Source organism: Pongo abelii, chromosome 8, assembly GCF_028885655.2.
Source record: "Pongo abelii isolate AG06213 chromosome 8, NHGRI_mPonAbe1-v2.0_pri, whole genome shotgun sequence".
Lineage (NCBI taxonomy): Eukaryota > Metazoa > Chordata > Mammalia > Primates > Hominidae > Pongo > Pongo abelii.
The window spans coordinates 95,307,765-95,331,406 of NC_071993.2; the positions used below are offsets into that span (position 1 = coordinate 95,307,765).

Sequence of the window (23,642 nt, forward strand, 5' to 3'; positions counted from 1 at the left end):
GGAGATTTGAACCCTCAAATAAAATACATATTATTTGCTTTGTTTGAGACAGCATAAGGGTTTTGGATAGAACTGTGAGATCTTAGTAACCTGACTATAGAGAAAACACTATATTCAAAATAGAAAATCTATTTTCTGTTAAGTCTGAAAAATCCAAGGCACAGCAGTATAGGTCTATAGAGCCAGATGGCCTGGGAAGGAACCCTCGCTCAGGCTCAGTCACTTAAAAGCTCTGTGACTTTGGGCAAGCTACTTACCTTTTCCATACTTAAGTTCATCAGGTAAATGGGATTATAATGTGAGGACTAGTACAAGAATTAAATTAGCTAATATATTTAAAACACCTTGAAGAGGATCTGGTGGATAGTAAGCACTGTTTAACTGTTAGCTATTCTTTTTGTTACTCCTTTCTCCTTTTCATTCAGAGAGAGAGAATTTCTCTACATACTTCTAAATTTGCCTCATTTAAAAGTACCTGGTGGAATAAGGAATGATAAACACCTGCATATTGTTTCCCTATTTGACTGGTCTGTGGCAGAGATAAATGCACTCTTCCTCATTTGTTTCTACTGCCAGTTTCTACCAGAGTGAGGCACTGATATTTGTCAATCTTCTCTTTTATATTTCTGCTTTGTCCCATTTCTTCTTACTACATTCATAATACAATTAGATAAAAGTCTGGTGAAATTTGGGTAGAGAAAACTTAATAAAGTAGGTCTAATTATTTGGCTATCAAACTAAAAGTTTTGACTCACAAGAATCTTTTCCAGAGTTCTCCCTGCATTCAGATAATCCAAAAATGACTTCAACTTAAAATGTCAAGTGTGGCCTATGGGTAAGCAACTCTGAGAAGAACGGACATGTTGCATCCTTTGGTTTTGAAATTACAAACAAATATAGGTACCTAAATGGTATACAGCCACTCTAGGAGACACAACTTCAATTCCTTAAATGTATTTAGATGAACAGTGAATTTCAGTCTTCTTTCATGGCTTTGGTGGGAAATACGACTATAGAAAGGATGCTTTCATATAGCAGATAAAGGTTTGTTTTGAGTTTGATTTTTTCAACTAAAAGTTTGAAAGATGGTATATACCATTTGTGTTGTACAGTGTAGAATGCAGAATTAGTGTGTCTACCATAAAACCCATGTACCCCTGGGATAATCACATTTGGTAGCTATTTGATAAAGACAAATACACTCCAGGGTGTATTATCTTGGATACCTCTGCTTTTTGGGTGTCTTACATTAGCAGCTTGTCTCATAATGTCCCTTTGCTTTTCTTACTCTAGAAGTCCCCTTCTTAGCTGGAGCGATTCTTCTAAGATCATTAATTTTCAGGCATTTAGCACTACAATCTGTACTTTCAATGTAGTAAACTACCAAGATTTTCCCTTATCTTATCTTGGAAATTTTATCTTCCCTTTTCTAGAATACAGACCAAAAATTTAAATAAACAGAGAAAGACTAATAAAAAAGAAAAAGTAACTGTATTAGTCCATTCTCACACTGCTATGAAGAAACACCCAAGACTGGGTAATTTATAAAGAAAAAGAGGTTTAATGGACTCACAGTTCCACATGGCTGGAAAGGCCTCACAATCATGGTGGAAGACAAAGGAAGAGCAAAGGCATGACTTACGTGGCGGCAGGCAAGCACATGTACAACTGCCCTTTACAAAACCATCAGATCTCACAAGACTTATTCACTATCACAAGAACAGCACGGGAAAAACCTGCCCCCAAGATTCAGTTACCTCCCACTGGGTCCCTCACATGACACGTGGGGATTATGTGAGCTAAATTCAATTGGAGAATTGGGTGGGGACACAGCCAAACCATATCAGTAACAATACAGAGTCAAAATAAGTTGAAGAGTATAATTCAGCATTATACTGCTATTATGTTAAAGGGTTGACAGTTTAGTTCTCAGGAACTACATTATGTCAAAAGATAACTTTTCATTGGTTTCTGCCATATCTATATATACATCTAAGTAAAAACATAATGTGAGACTTGGCTGTTTCAGGTAAAAATATCCAAATGTATATACTTTAAATGGAAATTCTAAGTAAACACATATTTTATCAATAGCACTAATGAATGATAACAATTAGCTAAGATCACCATTCTGAGGTATTGTGAAAATCTGAGTCACCAATTCATTCATTCATTCAATAAATAATTATTAAATAAAATATTATGTGAAGGGCCATGCGAAATTAAGTGCCCTAAACTGGTAGGGGGGAGGGATATTGAGAAAAAAATATATATATGACAAGTACAGTGCCATTAAGAAGTAATTATGAGGAATATAGAATATTTTCAATATTACATTTTTAATGGCAGGAAAACTGCAATTACTCTTATAAGTTAAAATTAAAAATTTAAAACTATATAATTCTTTAAGTATCATAAGTATATTTGACTTCCCTTGCTTTATTCATATAAATACATACAGCTCCATATTCAATCATTTATATCTATCTGATTATAAAGTCATTTTGTAAATGTAAGAGTATTGTGGCACTGTTGTCCATTCAGAACATTTTATATTATTATAAAAAGAAAAAATGATTTGCTGATCTTTCCATCTGCTTGAACCAGAAATGAAAAATATAAAATTCTAAAATAAATAATGGTGACTCTTAAAAACTCTGAAAAGTTAATACAAAGAGTTCCCTGATTTATGTTAACTTTGAGAATTGTCAGAGAATTAAGTTTTGCCCTTTGTGCTTATTGCTAATAGACATTTTGAGTTTTTTTCCTATTTTCATATTAGAAACAATGAATAAGCCAATGAAAACATTATCACTGGAGAAACTTCTGATAATGACAATGGTAAAATCTAGTCCAGATTGTTGGCTTTGTGTGAGGGAAAAATAGAAATTTTGTAATCTCATTCATGGTTCACAAAACTTGTGTCATATGTCAATAATTAAACAAGAAATGATCCAGACAAGAAATGTTAAAATCTTTGCCAACTAGCCATAAACTTATTATTGAATGGGCTAGATAAAATTTCTGGATAATAAGTGTTAGAAAATTCAACAATACTACTTCAAAGGCAGCCAGACGTTGCAAGTCCAAAATTGATTTCTTACCAAGAAACCAAAAAAAAAAAAAAATGGTTAGACAGAAGACTACCATGTGAATGACAGGGAAAAACATTATAGAAAGACTATGATGCATCCAAAGCAGATATCTAAAATATTTAGTGAGCTAAATTGATAGTATGTGCCTGTGTGCTTTATTGTTTGGGAATGAAAGGTTGAACAGGAGCGTGAGCTTTTTCATTTCATTATTCCGAAGCAGTGATCCTAAAGGAGATAGCAACACCTTGAGATAATCTTCAGAGATGTCAGGTCCTGAGTTCAAACCTTCCTTTTCTTATTTACTTTTAAGTTATTTTCCCTCTTTTCACATTGATTCATGATAGCACTAACCCAAAGAACACACTTGAAGTCCATGATCACTGTGCTCAAAGTGGAAATATGTGTGCAAGTGCATCCATCTGCGTGTCCTGGCACATGCATGTTAGCCCTGGTATGCCATTTTGAACTTTACAGATTTGAAAAGCAAATATTTCTTCAAATATTCTAAACTAGTAAGGTTTTACAAAATCTACTAATATACATGTCCTTGCAACATGCTAAGAGAAATACAGATAAAATAGACTTTATCTTGGTTAAAGCAAATATATTTCCACAACGTCAGCATTTTGAAATTTTAGAGAAATTTTGATTTTTCCAGTTATGGGTAGGATATAAATCTTCTTTGAAGGGACAAACCTTTTTCTCTAGACATAAAGAGAATTATAAGCATAGCACTAAAATGTCTATGCTTAAATTAGTCCCTAATCATTTCCAAGTGAATTGTTCAAAAGTTCTTAGAAGTTTTAGTGATCTATTGCATTGCATGAGGATCATAGTTAATAATAATGTATTATGTATTTCAAAATTGCTAAAAGAATAAATTTTTAATGTACTCACCACAAAATAATGATAAATTGGTGTTTACAGACATGTTGATTGGCTTGAATGAATCTTTCTGCAATGCATACATAAATCAAAACATCACATTGTACCCCATAAATATACACAATTATTATTTGTCAATTAAAAATAAATTAATAAACAAAGAAAAAGAATCTACATTGAAGGAGTGGAATACAAAAAGAAAACAAGGCTGGGCACAGTGGCTCATGCCTGTAATCCCAGCACTTTTGGAGGCTGAGGAGGCGGTGAGGTCATCTGAGCTCAGGAGTTCGCAACTAGCCTGGGGAACACGGTGAAACCCCATCTCTACTAAAATACCAAAAATTAGCTGGGCACGGTGGCGTGTGCCTGTAATCCCAGCTACTCCGGAGGCTGAGGCAGGAGAATTGCTTGAACCCAGGAGGCAGAGATTGCAGTGAGCCGAGATCACGCCACTGCACTCCAGCCTGGGTGACAGAGCAAGACTCTGTCTCAAAAAAAAAAAAGAAAGAAAACAAAATTAAATAGGACAGGTGACTTACAAACTGTCAAATAATAGAATCATATGTAAAAATATGGTTTTCGTGTAATCCCAGCACTTTGGGAGGCTGAGATGGGTGGATCACTTGAGGTCAGGAGTTCAGGACCAGCCTGGACAATAAAGCGAAACCCTGTCTCTACTAAAAATACAAAAATTAGCCAGGCATGGTGGTGGGCGCCTGTAATCTCAGCTACCAGGGAGGCTGAGACACAAAAATTGCTTGAACCTGAGAGGCGGAGGTTGCAGTCTAGATCACACCACTGCACTCCAGCCGGGGTGACGAAGCGAGACTCTGTCTCAAAATATACATATATATATATGGCCATATATGTGTGTGTACATATATGTAGCCCTATATATAATATATTATAGTTTTCCATAATTCTATAATTCTGAATAAATCTGTATCTTGCAAAAAATAAAAATAAAGCATACATACAAAACTGTCACATTATAATAGTATCAACATGCATTTAGACATGCTGACACAGACGCATTAATAAGGAGAGTGGGCTGATACACGTGAATTTATAGCATAACTGCTTAGGTAATGTCTCTTAGTTTACATTTGTTGGAGTGACACTGGCAGGACTGAATGGTTAGAAGGTAACAGATGGTATTCAATGTGAAAAATCCCTTGGAATGCCTCAAGGACTATTGGGTCACAGGAACAAGCTACAGCTTTTGTCATATAGTTGTAGTGCTATACTGTCTCATCTCCTAAAACTTGGTTCCACATTTCAAAATATAAAAATTTTGCCCATACATGTAAAAATATTATTTTTAAAATGTCCAATTTGCTTCCTATTTTTAATTCTTTCATAAAGTAAACTACAAAAAGTAAAACTAAAAAAAAAAAAAATTTTATGCTGGGCATGGTGGCTCATGCCTGCAATTCCAGCACTTTGGGAGGCCAAGGAAGGGGTATCACTTGAGGCCAAGAGTTTGAGACCTGCCTGGGCAACATAGCAAGACCCTGTCCCTACAAAAAATTAAAAAGAAAAAAAAAAGTTGTCAGGTGTGGTGGTAGGCACCTATAGTTCCAGCTACTCGGGAGGCTGAAGCAGGAAGATCAATTAAGCCCAGGGGTTCAGGGCCCCAGTGAGCTATGATTGTGCTACTACCCTCCAGCCTAGGTGACAGAGTAAGACCCTGTTTCTAAAAATAAATAAATAAATTCTTTTCTAGAGGAGATGAATAGAACACGGTAAAAAAGCAGTGTCAGGGAGATGAATGTAAAGTAGAAGAATGCCACACCAGAGTAAAACTATAAAGCCAGTATTACAGCCGACTGATCAGTTAATTTACACAATCAGCAAATGCTTGGTGCTAAAAGAAATCTGCAACATCATTTATCCCAGTCCTCTGAGTTATAGTTAAGGAGGTTGAGGCCCAGAAAAAGAAGTTGTTTAATTTTTTATATATTCACAAATTGAAATCTATTTTTTAAAACTTCTCCATGTATAAAATATTATCAGATTTAAAACAACTAATGTTGAAATGTATTCTTCCACTTAATACTAAACTCATGATTTGCTTCACAGAATGTACAAATAACTAAAATCCCATTCCTCTTCCAAGACAACACCCACACTCACATGTACACATACAATCTCTAAAGTTTTGGGTTGTTGCTATGTTTTGTTGTTACTTTATGTATGTCTTTTTAAAACAAATCAGGAGAAAAGTCCTATCCAAATTTCTACTATATTTCATTCAGTAGTTTTACTGTGTAAGTAAAACTGCTTACCAGAAATAAAGATTATTTATGTTTATAAAACTTCAAAGAATCATTCTGCTAGCCATTAAAGATATTATAGTTTGCTTTTCTTAATGAAAGGTCAGTGAAGGGACAGGATAAAAGGAATTTGTTTTCCTTTTTGGTAACTGATTTTTGGTAACTGATTTTTTTCCTTCAATGTAACTTACGTAGATATTAGGTGATGGAATAGTTAAGGCCACAGAAGAGTACAAATTGAGGGAGTCTAATTTTCTCCTATTTGTCTGCAATATTTAATCAAATACAATGGGTATTTTGTCATTCAATTAATAATTCATTCATTTAAGAAATATTTAATTGGGGAAGTACAAAATGGTAGAGATAGAGAAGACTCAAGAAACTCAAATTCAGTGGATGAAAAAGACAAATAAACTAACCATTTTTTTAAATCCAATTGGATCCTGGTTTGAATATAAGCCTTTTTGTTTCCTCCCCCAAAATCTAATGTATTCAGCAAAGGTGTAAATGTGTTAACTAAGGTGTTTATAAACAACAATAAAATATTTCTCACTCACCCACATTAACATTTTATAAATACATTTTCTGATATCTACATCCTATGAATTTGTGTTTAAATAACTCACACTTCAAACAGCAATTACACACACACATATGCCTGCCTCTTCAGAGAATCATTTTAGATTGGATTTAGATTGAGAAGGAATCTTAGAGATCTAGGGTTCAATGGTCTCATCTTACAGAGGAGAAAGATGAAGTCCAGATAGATTGGCATTTGCCCGAGGTAACCAGTTAGAGACTGATATTTAGGATTCTATATAGAACTATAATTATTCTGATTCAATTTTATAGTTTATTCAGTTTTTCCAAAGAAAATACACACTCACAAATTCCCCTTTCTCAAATCAGGAACTCTTGCTATATTAAACCCAGAAGGCATGGCTCATCAAGTGAACCACATGGATCAGCTGTCCACCTCCTTAACTGTATCATCTCTTCTTTGTGCCTGATGTCCCCAGGTCACCAGTGACCAAGATATAGAAAAAAAGCCAAAAAACTACTTTACTGAAGCCAGCATAGGTTTTCAAAATTTGCCTCATATGTCTAAAGTTAAAATATCAAAACAAACCTCTTATTAAAAATCAAAATGGTAAATTTTATTTAAAATTTTTAAATATTTTCAAAAGTCTAAAGAAGGAAACCACCGCTTCCCCCTTTAAAAAGAATTCTGCTTTCAGCTGATACAGAAAAATCAACTAATGTGGATGGCAAGATCTGAGAACTATTTAGGGAACTTCGGTCTGTCCATGGACTAACAGTCACACTTATTTATAAAAATGCGTATTTCTATATTTTTAACTTGTTAATGACATCATTGGGCATATGGATTTGAATCGGTGCTCAAGTGAAAACTTCTACGGCTTCTACTTTGGAGTTTGTGCTCAAATGAAAACATCTAGTGCTTGTGATCATAATACACATAAATTTTTCAAAAAATCTTTAAAATATTTAGAATTGGAAGAGACTGGAGAAAATGACTGGTTGCAAAAAAAAAAAAAAAAAAAAAAAAAGAAGAACACAAGCTTTGTAGTCAGTATTTTGGCTCTTCTGGTGGGTAGTTTTGCAGGGTTAGAAAGTCACTTTTATCTCTCCCATCTTGCTCTATACGTTGGGGATAATAACAATGCTGGGTTGTTTTAAGAATTGTTATCAAGACACATAAAATATCTAGCACATAATGGGTACTCATAATTTGGAGCTATTGTTATTTACTCTAGTTCTAAATTCCCATCTGATGATGTGTTTGAAGAAAGTGCAGCAGCAAGGGAATGAAAAGGAACTAAAGTTTGTTTTTTAGCAATTAAGTGCCAGGCACATAACGAACACAAGTCAAATGGCAGCAGCAGTTTCTTTCATTGACCACTTAGCATATGCCAGCAATTTACTAGATGCTTTAACACATTATCTTATTTATTAATCTTCCCAAATGTCCTGATGATGCAGGAATTATCACTTCATTACACAGAAGAGGAATCAGAGACTCAGAGAGATCAAGTAACTGTCCCCAAGGTCACACAGCTAACAAGCAGCAGAGCCAGGACTGGTAAGAAAGGCAGAAGAAATGAGCAGAGGCTGCCCTAAAGCCAACCTGTAAACAAAGGAGGGAAGCTCAGAAGCAACTGGAAGATAAGTGCAACACACATGTCTTCCCACTGTGAGCTCCTTAAGAACTAGGCTAGGTCTCATTAAAGGATGGAAGCCCAGACTCTGGGACAATTCCAGGAACACAGTGAGTGCTGAACAGATGTATGTGTATTATAATAAATTGGAATGCAATAAGCATTCGGGCAATAAGGAATCACATTTGCTCAAGCAAAGTGTTTGTGATAACAGCAAATGTAAAAGGTAGAAGAGTAGTAAGGATATTCACGCTTAAGGTCAACAGTTACTGATTAAAATATTTTATAAATCTATTGTCTGATAATGATAATTGTGTTCACAGATTTTTCCTCAATTATATTATTATATAAAGATTTCGATCACTGAGTGCTATCATCTTAAAATGTGAAGGACAATGATGAGGATACATACACACACACTATACACACACACACACACACACACATACACACACACATATATAGGGAATGGCTTAAAATGTATTCTATTGTATATGCTATATGGAAAAAATCTACGTGAAAGAAAATTCTCTATGAAAGTTGTAAAAATAACTCAACAGCTTAGTTTTCTTTCATTCAAATAATACCTATGAGTTAAAGTCATGATAAAAATCAATTCACAATTTATTAAGTTAGATATGTGCAACTACATTTATACAAGTAAAACCTCGGTACTTTGATAGCTTACTATTTTGGGGGGAACAGGGACTATTATGAAAACAAAGAGAACCTTAGTCTATCAGAATTTTCAAAAAGACAAAACAAACAAAAACATGGGTCAAACTAAAATTCTCCATAGGAACAACCTACATACAGACACATCCAGTCACTAAATTGTGTTTATGTTTTTCTTAAGCAATGGATGGAGTTCATTTTGACAATTTGTTTACTAAGAATTGCACCAGAAAACTGCCTATTCATTTTCTTTCTGTTTGGCAAACAAAGCATGACACATAGCAATATAAAAGAAAAATATAATCCTGGGATGCATTTGCAATCATCACAGAGAACTGCCCTAAATTGTCTTAAGCCTGTGGCATTGGCTTTCAGAAGAACATTTAAACACTGCCACATGCTGTTCATCTGTGTGTCCTGCAGTCTGAGAGTTCCAGGTCCCCACTTGGCCTCAATAGAAGGTTGAATAACAAGTACTGTCAGGCTTATAAAGCTCTTAACTTCTCAAAAGCACCAAATGGTCTTGAAAAAGAGAAGTATAAGAATCTTAAGAATCTAATGGTAATTTCTTATTAAGATTTTATATAGCACACAATTGTAGTCACGACAATGCACAGTCTCCATGAGCACACTGCTTCCTAGTAAAGGAGCAGAGACCCTACCATTAAGATTTTATATATAATGCACTAAATTTACTAATGTGTTTGAATTTTTTCTTTTATGAATTTTGTAACATTCCATCTTTATTAATGCTAATTCTACATTGTAACACATAGAAGCCTGGTTCTTTAAATATATTAGTTCAAGTCTACCTCTATGTATGCCAGAGAAACATATACCCACCTTGTCTAAAAACTAGAATAACATCCAGATGCCTATAATATACTTCAAGGTAGAAATCATGCTTTATTCAGTTTTGTCCTTTCTGTGACTGGTAAGAGAAGAGATCCTAAGAAAATATTTATTGAAAAAATAAATGGATACATAAATGTTTAAGCACAGTTCACAATTTCTAAAGAATGAATACTACATCCTGAAAGAAACTACCATTTACTTTTATTTTCCTTTTTTTATAAAAATATATATGGAAAGATTCAAAATTAGTTGTCAGTTTTACATACTTCGCCCACAATGAGCAACATCACTAACCAAAAAAAAAAGGCACTGAATCATTGTTGAAATCATTGTTGATTTTAATTAGTTTGATCCCAAAAAAAAGCTGAAGTTGGGCATGTTATTCTATGTTCTTATTTGAAGTCCTTAATTTTAACATTTGTTGTATAAAACATTCCAATTGAAAACATATAAATAGTAAATGGAAAAAATCTTACATGTATGCAGCATAAATAGCATTAACTCACTTTTTGATTCATTTATTCATTCACTCAAATATTTAAAGTGTGTAATATGCTTAGAGAAGATCAAGTCGTGGAGGGGAAAAATATTGACTGATTGCAGTTTAAACTTATGATCACTAATTTGAATCGAGTCTTAGTGCTGCCTACCTATCCTACTATATTTTACTCAATTCACCCCCACTACATGACCACAGAACACTTCCCCTCTCTCTACAAATCTTCAACGTCTTCAGCCCCTCTTCAATCTCAGCTGATGATCTTGCTTCTTGTTTCTCTGAGAAAACAAATCAACCAGAAGAGGACTTCCACAGGCCCTCACCTCCAAAAGTATCATCTACCTGTGTTGATGTGCTCTACCCTCCTTTGTGTATTATTTTGGGAGAACTGTCTGGATCCCATCTGAGGCCCATCCTCTGTCTCTTATTCAAGACCATGACTTCTGTAACTGTTCAATCTTGCTCCTACATAATCAATTTTCCCCTTTCTACTAGATTGTTTCCATCAGCACCTAAACATATTATAATGTATCCTATCTTAAAAACACAATATAATACAATAAAAACTTGATCCAACCTCATCTTCTAACAGCCTAATTATTTGCCCTACTTCACAGAAAAGCTCATCTAAAAAATTGTCTATTCCATGCCATTCTCATTAGGAGTGATATCACTCCAAAAGGTCAAAAATTAATTCTTTCAGGCAAAAATTACTTGCTCTTTGTATATGTAAGGCATAGATATATATACAATACATAACAAAAGTATACCTGTGATACTGGAATTTCATGGAGAGGGGAGGATTAGAAAAAAATGTCTAAGAAAGCTCTTTAAGGAGGTGATCATGAAAAAGTGAGAAACACTGGTCTAAACACACTGTCTCAGTGTCCTCCCTTCCCATTTGTTTCTTGAGCCTTCTCCAATCTGGCTTTAATTCCCAGCATCCCATACAAACTGCTATTGTCAATGTCACCTTTATCCTCTGACATGATTTCGATGTTTGTCTCCTCCAAATGTCAGGTTGAAATGTGATCCTTGGTGTTGAAGGTGGGCCTAGTGGGAGGTGTTTGGTCATGGGGGCGGATCTCTCATGAGTGCCTTGGTGCCTTCCCTATGTAATGAGCTCACATGACAGCTGGTTGTTTAAAAGAAACTGGCATCTCTCTCTTGTTCCCTCTCTCCTCATGTGATGCTCCTGTTCCCCCTTCACACTTCGCCATGACTAAAATCTTCCTGAAGCCTCACCAGAAGCTGAGCAGCTGCTGGTGCCATGCTTGTATAGCCCACAGAACTGTTAGCCAAAATAAACCTCTTTTTAAAATAATTACCCAGCTTCAAGTATTTCTTTATAGCAACATGAAATGGACTAACACATCCTCCACATTGCGAAATCCAATGGGCAACTCTTAGATGAAACTATAGTCAGTATTTGGCACAGCTGATGACTTCCTCCTTCTTCAAACACTTTCTTGGCCTATGGGACAACATACATGTTTGGTTTTCTCCCTCACTCATTGGCATCTCCCTCTCAGTCTTTCTTGGGGTTCCTCTTAATCTTCTAGTTTCCAAACATTGCAGTTTCTCTGGGTTCAGTCTTGGACCTCATCCAGTTCCATGGCTTTAAATACTGTTTCTCTACTGACGATTTTCAAATATATATCTCCAGCTCAGACATTGCTCCTGAAACCTTCTATATTCAACTGCATAAGTATTTCCACTTGAATCTCTATTAAGCAACTCAAACCCAGTCCAAGACCAAATTTCTATTCTTGATTCCCAGTTCACTACCTGCCTCACAAACCTACTTCTCCCTCAGTTTTCTCCCTTTGGTAGAAGACAACTCTGTTTTTGCAATTATTCAATCCCAAAACAGTGATTTCACTCTGGAAACCACTGTCACAGTCCATATCTATCCATCAGCAAATCCTGGCAGCCATACTTTTGAAATCAAGTATCTGTAGCAACCTGAACCCTTTAGAATTGATGCAAAAATGAGGGATCCTTGTACATCTGGATTGTACCTACTGCTCAACGTACCACCAGTATTGCTGTAGTCCATGCCACCATCATTTCTGGTCTCTGCATTCACAACATCAGTTCATCTGGTCATCTCAGCCCTCTTACAGTCTAACTCCCAAAACAACGCAAGGTAAATTCATAATCCCTAAATCTAAGTCACATAAGGTCTTTCCTGAAATGGTTTCCCATCTGATGGAGAGTAAAATCCAATGTCTCTATCACAGTTCACAAAGCCCTATTTAATTAAGCCTCCTGCTTCCTCTCTGCTCTCATCTTCTGCCACTGTCCCTTTCATATACACTGCATGCCAGCCACACTGGCTGCCTCATAAAACTGCTCACTGCTTGGGGCCTTCCTACTTGTTCCAAGGAACTTCTATTTGGATATCCCCCGCAGAGATTCTCTTGGCTTACACTTTCACTACCTTCAGGTGTCTACTGGTTAAAAATCACCTTGTCACAGACCTGCTCACATTATATACAAGAGTATTCCTTGTCATTTTCTATTTCTCCTGTCTTGTTTTCTCTTCCCCCAGCATGTACCGTCATTTCACATAGATATTCACTTGTTTTTCCTCCACCCCCTGGATCAAATACTATACAATATTATGCCTCCTTCCACTAGAATAGAAGTTCCTTGGAGCTTTTAATGTTTGGTTCACTGCTGTACCCAGGGTGTCTAGAACAGTGTCTAGCACATAGTAGATGTTCAATATCTGTAAAATGAAAAAAAATGAATTTGACATCTGAATAAAAGATGACAAGTGCCATTTAAAAATAAAACTGAATTTTAATTTCTCTTCTTGGAGTAAAATCTCATATTTTCATATGCATTTGGCAAGTAAAATTATAAGATGCAAAAAGTATCTAAAAAGTCACAGAAATAGAAAGCAAATTCTGCTTCAGATATGATGATTTCCTTTGGCTATTTCATGTAGCAAATTTTAGGAGAGATCAACATTTAAATATCTTACTCAAACCAACAGAGACTTCTAGACTAGTAAATACTACAAAAGTGTTCTGTGCTGGCTACTCAAATACATTTTAGATTTTCTCTCATTTTCTAGACATAAACATTCAAGTTAGAATGAAAAAATGTCAGACTTTGGAAACAGGACTTCAGAAGAATGACGGTCAGAAATGTCCAGTCAGTGTATAAACAAGTCTCATAAATCTGAGGCAATATAATACAAAACTACTTATATAAGATACATTTGTGAAGAAAAAAAAACAAATTTGGACTAAAGCTTATCCAGTGAAGAATGCTGGTATTCCTCCCATTCTTTTTTTTATCCTTTCCTTCCTCTCTTTTCACTAATGTTTAGAATTCCCTACTTTAAAATTAGTAGTTGATTGTGGTAATACTTTCTTATTTGGATTTAGCACATTATATTTGAATCTTCAGAGATTTCTGCCAGAAAGCTAAAATCTTACTTCTCAAATTTCTTCTTTTTTGAAAATGCCTTTGCCAGCTCAGATGGGGAAAAGTTTAATTCAATTCAGTTGATGACTCAGTTGGTGATAATGACGCAATTCCATAAATTATAGCTCTCTGCTCTTTCATCTCATCCCCATCTCTAGTATGGACATTTCTTTTTAAAGCTTTTCTGTTATCGAAGAACTCTAAATGAAAAATAGGGCTCCAAGTTCTAAAAGAAGCACACAGTCAGTAAGGCAGCATTAAGGGGGACTCTTTCCTTCTGTTAGGGTAGCAACCTGGTGGCCTAGTTTAAAACGTCACACATCTACTGACAGCATGTGTATGAGAACAAAAATATGAAAATATTTACATCATGATGCGTTTATATCAAGGATGGAGAGATCGCACACATTGGTAAAGGATAAATTGCTAGGAGAGGGGCAAAAAGGTATACTGCTCCAATTACTAAAGCCTGGAGAAGATTTGGATTCCATAATTGGTTCTACCACTCAACAGCTAGGGAGCCTTAAGCAAGTTAACATAATTTCTCACTTTCCTCCTCTATAAAATGGGAATAATAATATTTATCATGAGGTGGTTGTGAAGGGTAAAAATTATAATTTAGGAAAGTGCTTAACGTAAGTATTCACAAAATTGTGTTGATATTGGAATTATCATCATCTTCCAGCTATTCTCAACTTTATGTTGTTATTTTTTTTTTCTGACACACTAATTAGTTCCCCAGAGAGATACTTAAGTAGGTAAACTCCCTCTGTCCTGCCAGGAGCAGAAGTGAGTAATAAGTGCAATAACAGAAGTGCCAGATCACCCTAAACTCCAAGATGATGGGAGTCTCCGCTGTTTCTACTGACGTCCCCATTTGTGGAAGGTGGCAGAGAGATGAAGATTAGCTTGGGCTGCCTCTCAGGCACTTAGAGAAAGAAAGATTAAGTAGAACAGACTCCCAATCTGCCATTTAGCAAATAATAAATTTAAAAAGACAAAAGAATTAGGAATAAATATAAAAATACAAGAACATGATAAAATATCAAAGGTGACAATATTTAATACATTAAAAATGTAAGGCTAATAATTGTTTTTTCTAAAATTAAGATCCCAGTTTATAAGTTTGCAGGCAGCCCAACAGACTAGCTCATGTCAGAAGTTTAGAAACTGAATATTTCCCCTCCTACGGAGATGGTCTGCTGAAAAATGCAATGAAGCATACTATTTGATGAAAACAGGACTTTCGTTCTTTGTGCTTTTAATAAAACTCTTTTCAGCAAAATGTCAAGGAAAAAATCAAGAATTTAAACATCTTTTAGTAAAAGTATTTCGTTCTCATTTTTCCATCAAGAATGATGGAAAATTCTAGAAGTTATAGAAAGGAAGTTGAAGGTATTCATTATGGGTAGTATTTTATCATTATATTCTACAGTGCATAATAAATTTTGCATCTTTGTAGTATAACTTATTCATGTTTTAAGTGTCAGTTTAAGCATATGTTAAGGTTAACAGCCTTTAGAACAACATTTCTCAAAGTCTTAAGAGTGTTTTCTTTCTTCCAATCTAATTAGGTAAAGTTATTTACCACCTCAATATATCCAGCCAGGTTTTGAAAGATAGATTCAGTATTTTTGATGAACTAAGACCCCTGTCATTTGTTCAACAGATGTTCACCTCCAAGGCTCACCACAATCTGCCCCAAATCCATCTCTCTAGTTTTATCTTCTAAAATTCCCCACCATAAAGCCTAGCTTCTACCAAGTCAGGCCATTTTCAGCCTCCCAAATATAAAATGAACATTTCTATTTCAAACTTTATGATAAGACCACTCTTCTCTCTAAAGCACTCTCTCCCTTTCCCACTGAATGTCCTCCAAGACGTTTTCAGATTGTTTCATTCATTCATTCATTCATTCATTCATTCAATACAGACTGAGAGCCTACATATACGAGGCACTCACAAAGGAATCCTGGGAAAACAGGAACAGGTAAGTCCAAGCAAGTACCTGTTTGAGTGGACTCTATATGCTACCAGAAAAGACACACATTGCACAATGGATTAAACTGTTAATTAATTAAAGTTGTGATAAGTGTTAAAAATACGAGTCACCGAAAGCTATGAACCCATGTAATGGGAAAAACGGCCTGGTCTTGGAGGTCAGAAAGACTTCCCTTTTTTCTTGTATTTTTTATTAATATATCATAGTTTTACATATTTTTGGAGTACATGTGATATTTTGATACATGTATAAATATGTAATGATCAAATCAGGATAACTGGAATACCTATCACTTCAAATATTTATCTTTTCTTTGTGTTGGTTACATTATAATTCTTCTATTAGGAAGACTTTCTTGAGGAAGTGGTTTTGAGCTGAGGTTGAAGGATGAAAAAGGGCCTAAAGTAGGGCAGAGGGAGGTCAATAAACAAAACTTCTTGATGGTTATTATAAAATTAAGATATATTAGTAAAGATATGGTAAGGAAATTCTTGCCTTCCAGGCATTAAAACTTATTGCAACAGTATTTCTCCCAATTATTCTTGCTTTCTGTAAAGCTGGAGACAAAAAAAAAACAATAATGATCTTACATATAAAGTTTAAGAAGCCACCAGGAAAAGGTGCTAGCCAACAGCCCTTGAAAGATCTGCGAAATGATCAGTCAAAACTGGTCCCACTACCCTGAGCCCAACTACCCTGAGCCCCACAGCCCAGGCAATATAGGAAAAAACATTCAAATGGATGTGAAAGCTTGGCCCTACAGAGAGTGCCATGTTTCTGGAGAGAAGCTTTATCTTCCAAACTCCGTAAGCAGAAAGTAGTAGCTCCTCCTTAGGAGCCTACTGGAGAATGATTCAGAAGCAAACTCTGGGAGGGAGCTCCCAGGAGGAGTAACAGATACCTGGTTCCCTGGCTACGTACTTGCTGAACTGTTGAACCCAGGGGGACTAGGGCAAAGCTCTGCTGGTAGGGCTGCCTATAAGGAGGGGACTGTTAACAGCAACAGAAAGGTTCATAGGAGGCTAAACACTACCCACTGGCCAAAGAAACACACCACACATATGGTCTACATATAGACCATCATGGAGGAACAGGCAAGAGCAGCCAATTGCCCCTCCCTACCACCAAGAAGCCAGTCTTAGAGGCAATCAATGGTTCTGTAAGCTTATAGTTTGTAGATGTTCAGAGATACACACACACACACACACACACACACACCCCCATAATCCACTCCGCCACAACTCTCTAGCACCACAGGTGCCACAGACAGGACTAGCTGGAGTTTAGAGTAGAGAGAATGAGCTCCAAACTGAGACTGAAGTTTAAACATAAATACAGTGAGTCTTCAAAACCAAAGTGAGACTGTTCTAACGGCCAAAAGTGACCAGAAAGTTGTAGCAAAGGACCAAGATGTCATTAACGAATCCTCTCTAGATAGACATGGAGTTCAACATAGAGACGTTGAGGGCAGTTCTGGGAAAAAATAAAGCTGTCTTTATTTTGAAAACAATGACGGTATAATGAAAACAATGACGGTATTGCAACATGAGTAAATAAATGGAACAGAACAGATATCCAGAGACAGACTCAAGTGTATATGGAATTTAACATACGGCAAATGAGGAATTTCAATTTAGTGGGGAAAAAAAAATCTCTTATTAAATAAATGGTGCTGATATAATGGATTTCACTCTGGAAAGACAAAAAACAAAGCTAGATACCTTTCTCATATTTTATATAAACATATATTCCATATAAAGATTTTAATGTAAAGGATACAAATTAAAAATATTAGGAATATAATTCAGAATACTTATATGACTTTAGAGTGAGGGAGATAATCCTTAGCAATCAGGAAGTCAAGTATCTATTAAAGAAAAAGACACACTTGACTAAATAAAAATCTTAAGAAATTATTATGGCAAATGAAATAATAAAAGCAAAAGATAAATAAATGCTAGTATAGGAAATATATGTAGTACTATATTACAAATATTGATATCCTTCATGTGTGAAATGCTCGCAAAACACAAATAATCCACTATAAAAGTAAGCATAGGACATGACTGGGACATTTCATAGAAGAAGAACTCTAAATGACCAATAAGCTTATGAAAAGAGGTTCAATTTTACTTTTGGTCAAGGGAAATGCAAATTAATGCAAGAGCAATCAACCTGTTTTTACTTATCACTTTGGCAGAAATTTTAAGATTGATAAAAATTTAAAATATCCGGTCCTGATGAGTATATAGGCAAACAGGCATTGTCAAACGTTAAGAATGAGAATCATGACAAACTTTTTGGAAGGTAATATGGCAATACTTATTAAAACATACAGGTTTTTTGAGCCAGAAATTTCACTTTGGGGATCTTATCACCCAATATAGCATTAAGAGCACCAGTTTATAAGAATATGTAAACAAGGATGTTTTTCAAGGCATGGCATTTAATAGAGAAAAAAACTGGAAACCACATGAAAGTCCATAGATAAACAAGAGATGAAAGACTAAATTCCAGTACTCCCAAACTGAAAAACTTTATGCAGCTGTTAAATAAAAATAAATCAGGTGTGTTTATCTAAAATAATGTTGAGTAAATAAGCAAAGTGCAAAACAATAATTTTAGAAGACATCCACAGTCATCCAAAGCTTTATATGGTTGGAACAAAGTGTGGAAGGGCACTCACTAAACTGTTAACATCAGTTAGCTCTGGGTAATGGAAAGGAGGGCAGGGCAAGGAATAAATAGTTTTGTAAGGAATAAGAAGAGAACCATGAATGAAATGACAATTCGTTGGACATTCTATGAATAGACTGTGTGGGAAGGAATAGAGATACTTGATAAAACCAGCAAAAATTTAAAAATGGAAAAAAGTAAATAGTAGGCACCAATGAAAAGGATAAAAACAACATAGTACTTACCCCAATAAGTGTAAAAGGGTTGAACTCATCTATCAAAAGAAAAAAATAAATAGTAGATACCAACGGAAAAGATAACAACACAGCAGTTATCTCAATAAATATAAAAGGGTTAAACTCTCCTATTGAAAGAGATTTTTCATGCTGGATTTAAAAACTCAGGTAGGTATATTGTTCTCTGGAAACATCTAAAACCAAGTAACCATAAATCAACAAAAGTGATCTTATTCACAATCTCCATAAATATCATAAAATATTTCTTAACATGCCTAATAAGTAATGTGTAAGATCTTATGATAAAAGCTATAAAATTTTACTGAGGACATTAAAATACCTAAATAAATGGAGAAATGTTTCATTTTCTTAGATGAGAAGATGATCTATTATAAAGATGCCAATTCTTCCTAAACTAATGCAGTGTAATTGAGTGTAATTCAAATCAATATTCCAACAGGAGTTTTTTTTTGAAACCTGATTCTAAAGTACACTCAGAGAAATAAAAAATAGATTAGCTAAGAAAAAACAGGACAAAGATCAAGCGGACTTTATTCTACTCTACATCAACATAACTGTTTCCATGAGGAAAAGAGTTTAGTGAAAAGAATCTTTATTTCATATTGGCAGTATTAAAGCCACACTTTGTTATACTGTAAATCTCCTAAATGCCCATCAAACTGGTTTACTACATTAAGGTAAATCAAAAGATGAGAGCACTACACAGTAAAAATAATGATGCACATGAATATTCACTGGCACTGAAAATATACTCTTAATATACTGTAATATAGTTTTGAAAAATCCACTGAACAATTTCACATATCTTAAGTATAGCATTAAGGTCCAAGTTGATGATTGGATAGCTGAAGCCAAAGAATGTAGCCAGAGGTTGGAAAGAACAGAGTGACAGGAGGGTGTGAGAAGCTTTGTTTTGCTTACCAGAGCATTATGTGAGGAAAGGAGTGGGATGGTATACAGGTCACCACTGAGAAAGCAGTTATTGACCAGAGTATCCCTGGAAAGTTAGGAAGGTACCCCCGAGATCTTTATTTTAATAGTTCATTTAAAAACCTAGCATCTATAAATGTACTGGAACTTTCAGAAACTATTATACTGGATGAATAAGTACTATAATTTTTAAATGTAAGCAAAATTATTTGGTCAAATAAATAATGTCTTATGAATTGAAAACTTTTCTACACTGAAATAAAGTAGCATTTCCTTAATCTTTGTGGTTGTATTTTAGAATTTTAAAAACAATTCCACGTTCTCCTAAATTATAATTAAACATATATATGCATATCTGTTCTATATCTGTATCTATTGCCATTGTAGATCCGTGAAGCTCTATATTTCTCGATAAAGAAATTTTATTTCTGTTATTCATATATTCACATATGGATGTGATCCTTTGGTTATTAGTTTGCCTTCTTGAGATCTTCTCCACTTTTATTACATCTTTGCTATCACATAGCAACTAGAAATTAAAAAATTACCCAGGATAAATTATTTAGGGGAAACAAACTCCTTTCCCCATCCTCCAATCTAGGAAAGAGAAGCTCAACATTGTGTTTTGAAAGGTTGGGATAACTGCAAATACACACACACACACACACACACACACACACACACACACACACACACACACACACACACACACGAGAAAGTAAAGCATCTTTCTCTTGCAGGATCTTAAGGTGGATTAAACTGGTGAATCCCTGAAAATCAGAGGGTGGGGGGTGGAGATGAGTGCTATAACTAGAAGCAAAACTAGGAGAGATTAGGAATTCCTGAATCTAATGTTTAAGGGTCAGGGGTTTGAGGAATTTCTGCGCATGGTAGAGAGGAAGATCAAGCACACATGGAAGAGCTATGCATAACAGTGGTTAAGAGTACAAGCTCTGGAGTCATTTTACTGAGGTTCACATCTCAGTTTCACCAAGAATTGAGACAATAATAATGCCTAGGATTACTTTGAGGATTAAGTGATATAATCTTTGTAATATGAATATAGAGAAAGTAGCACTATTATAGAACCAGAAAGTAAATCATAAGAGGGTCACAATATGATACATGAGGTTTCTCTATTCTCCCAGCTGGGAGAAAGTTTAATAAATGTAATAAATAATTGCCAAAAGAAAAAACAATTACATCTGCTTCTTCCATAAGAAGCAAACTAGAGAAAGAGTTGGATGACAGAAAATCCAGACCACTCTATAATGGAAAGGGAATTCTTTCACACAAGATACGATACTTAGGTTAATCCTTAAGGCTACACATGATTAGAAAGAGAGAGAAAGAAAATGAGAATGAGAAGAAAAACACAGGAAGCTACAGATGTGGCTGTTCATAGTCTGTACAAATGTGAAACATGTAGCACATTCCTAATTCTGTCACTCATTAATCAAGCACTTTTTGGTAAGTTATGTAATTCTAATGGGCCTAAATTTATTTCCCTGTGATATGCAGTTTTGTGAATATTATAGTTATAGTGTTATTCTATGTTTCTGGCATTTTCATAGTCCTCTCCAGTTTAGATTCTAAGGGGAACTACAATACATATTTCATACACTAGGTGGCAATATATGGCTTTGTAAGTGGATGTCTTTTTCATAGAAGCCTAAGACGTCTAATAATCAAATAAGAGCTGATTTTTCTCCAGAAAACACAGAGAGAAGGGTAGACATTAACCAATTCTTCATACTGAGGTCATGTTTCAATCCCTTTGATTTGACCCACAGATGTTAAAGGATCTTGTGGAGACATTCTAGTTTAAGTCTTTAGTGCCAGAGAGAATTATTTCATAACAATGAAGTAAACACAAAATGATTTCCGTGGGGGTCTAATTCTGAATTGAGTCAGTTCAATACAACATCCAAAGACCCTCATCCTCAGTCAAATATACCAAGTCAATTATTCTTAAACTTTTTCATCATAAAGAGCCTACATATGGCACAATACTCCTCCACTAAAAAAAAAGGAAAGAAGATCTATTTCTTTTCAGCATGATACATTTTTTTTAAAACAGTGTCAATGTTATCTTTCTTTTTTTTTTTTTTTTGAGAGGGAGTCTCGCTCTGTCACCAGGCTGGAGTGCAGTGGCGTGATCTTGGCTCACTGCAACCTCCACCTCCCAAGTTCAAGCGATTCTCCTGCTTCAGCCTCCTGAGTAGCTGGGACTACAGGCGCACTCCACCACACCCAGCTAATTTTTGTATTTTTAGTAGAGATGGGTTTCATCATGTTGGCCAGGATGGTCTCGATCTCTTGACCTCGTGATCCGCCCACCTCAGACTCCCAAAGTGCTGGGATTACAGGCAGGAGCCACCGCGCCCGGCCAATATCATTTTTTATAATAAGAGTAAACTATTCTTATTTTTAAAATTATGATTATTCAAAAAATTGTAAAGAAGAAAATGAAAATCATATCTGAGCAATAGCCAATGTTAATGTTTGTCAAATTATTTCTGATAGATGAAAAAATATACAAATACATACTTTAATCTTTTTTCCAAGTTAAAAATGTTTATAAATACTTCTGTTAATAAATATATTATTATATTAGTGGTCACTACCATTCTATTTTTCGTAGGTATATATTTACAAAATGTACATAGGAAGTGTTCTGAGAATATATACCTTAACTGAAAAGTCTGGTCTTGCCCCACAACACTATTTTTCACAAAATTGACAGAATTGATCCCATTTAAAGATGAGTAATGATTAACAAGAGACATATGCAGAGAAAAGGAGAAAGACAACAGAACAGAACAGAACAGAACCTAAGAAATGAGCTGATGAAAAATACATATCAGAAAAATTTTGCCAGGAAGAAAATTAGTTCAACAAACACTTGGGCATTAGAGTTCAGTAACAGTAAAAGAATACAGGACCTCTTTGAAACAATACCTCAAGGAAGGGGCCAAAAGGAACTCTTGAAAATTACATGGATGACATGGAGAAAAGGCTAGAAAAAAAGTAATGCAAAGATCAAAGTTGAAAGTGAGTTAAAAGAAAACAGAAGCTTTGAGAGGGAGATACTTTAAGCTTTTGTAGATACTCTGAGATCATAATAAATGAAACAGAAATAAATCTTCCAATAAGTATAAGAAGGAAACTTACCTAAATAAGAGAAGAGCTGAATGTTCAAGGCAAAAGTGGACAACATAGCCCATGAAAAATGAACACAAAACTAGCAACAATAAGATATATACTTATGAAATTACTGGGCTCAAAGATAAAAAATATGAAAGAGATGGGTCTAAAGTAAAATATCCCTTAAAGGTTTAGAGGAAAAAGCATATGCCAGTAAATAGAAAATAAAAGAAAGAACATTTCATTTATAAAAGTTTATTTGAAAGCAAAATAAAATTAAAATGAGACAAAAGAGAGAACTTTTTAAGTCAAAGGATATAATTTTAATGAAGGTCTAGTACAAATCAAATAAAACCATAAAGCAAAAATTGCCACTAAAAGCCCCAGGAAAGACAGAAAGAAAAGTAATAATAGTAGGTGAGTTATCTTTCTCAGCCAAACACAGCTCAAGTGCACACACAAAATATAAAATGTAAAAAGAGATAAATAAAATTATTAATTAGCAAGCCCTTAAACACATTTAGGAGACAGTCTATGACATGGTGTTGCTTTAGATGTCACTAATACAAATATTGAGAAGTACTTTCAAAATGTAATGTTAAAGGATCTCTCTTGATATACAAAACTATGCAGCTTTTAAATATTGGAATATGTAATTTACAGCACAAATGAATGTCCTGACTGATGGCTATACTTTATTTTTATAAAATGTTATAGTATGTTA

The 23,642-nt window shown here is 34.8% G+C and overlaps 1 protein-coding gene and 1 long non-coding RNA gene across 9 annotated transcripts in view; both read right to left on the bottom strand.

The window, feature by feature from the left end:
• LOC129048306 (uncharacterized) overlaps positions 1-13,285 on the bottom strand; it is a 103,503-nt gene extending 90,218 nt beyond the window's left edge. The window contains exons 1-2 of the long non-coding RNA XR_008510536.2: positions 9,955-13,285; positions 3,993-4,050 (exon numbers count right to left, since the gene is read on the bottom strand). This is a non-coding gene — a long non-coding RNA (uncharacterized LOC129048306). The remainder of the gene's footprint in view (positions 1-3,992; positions 4,051-9,954) is intronic.
• RNLS (renalase, FAD dependent amine oxidase) overlaps positions 1-23,642 on the bottom strand; it is a 316,262-nt gene that overhangs the window by 273,499 nt on the left and 19,121 nt on the right. The window lies entirely within an intron of this gene.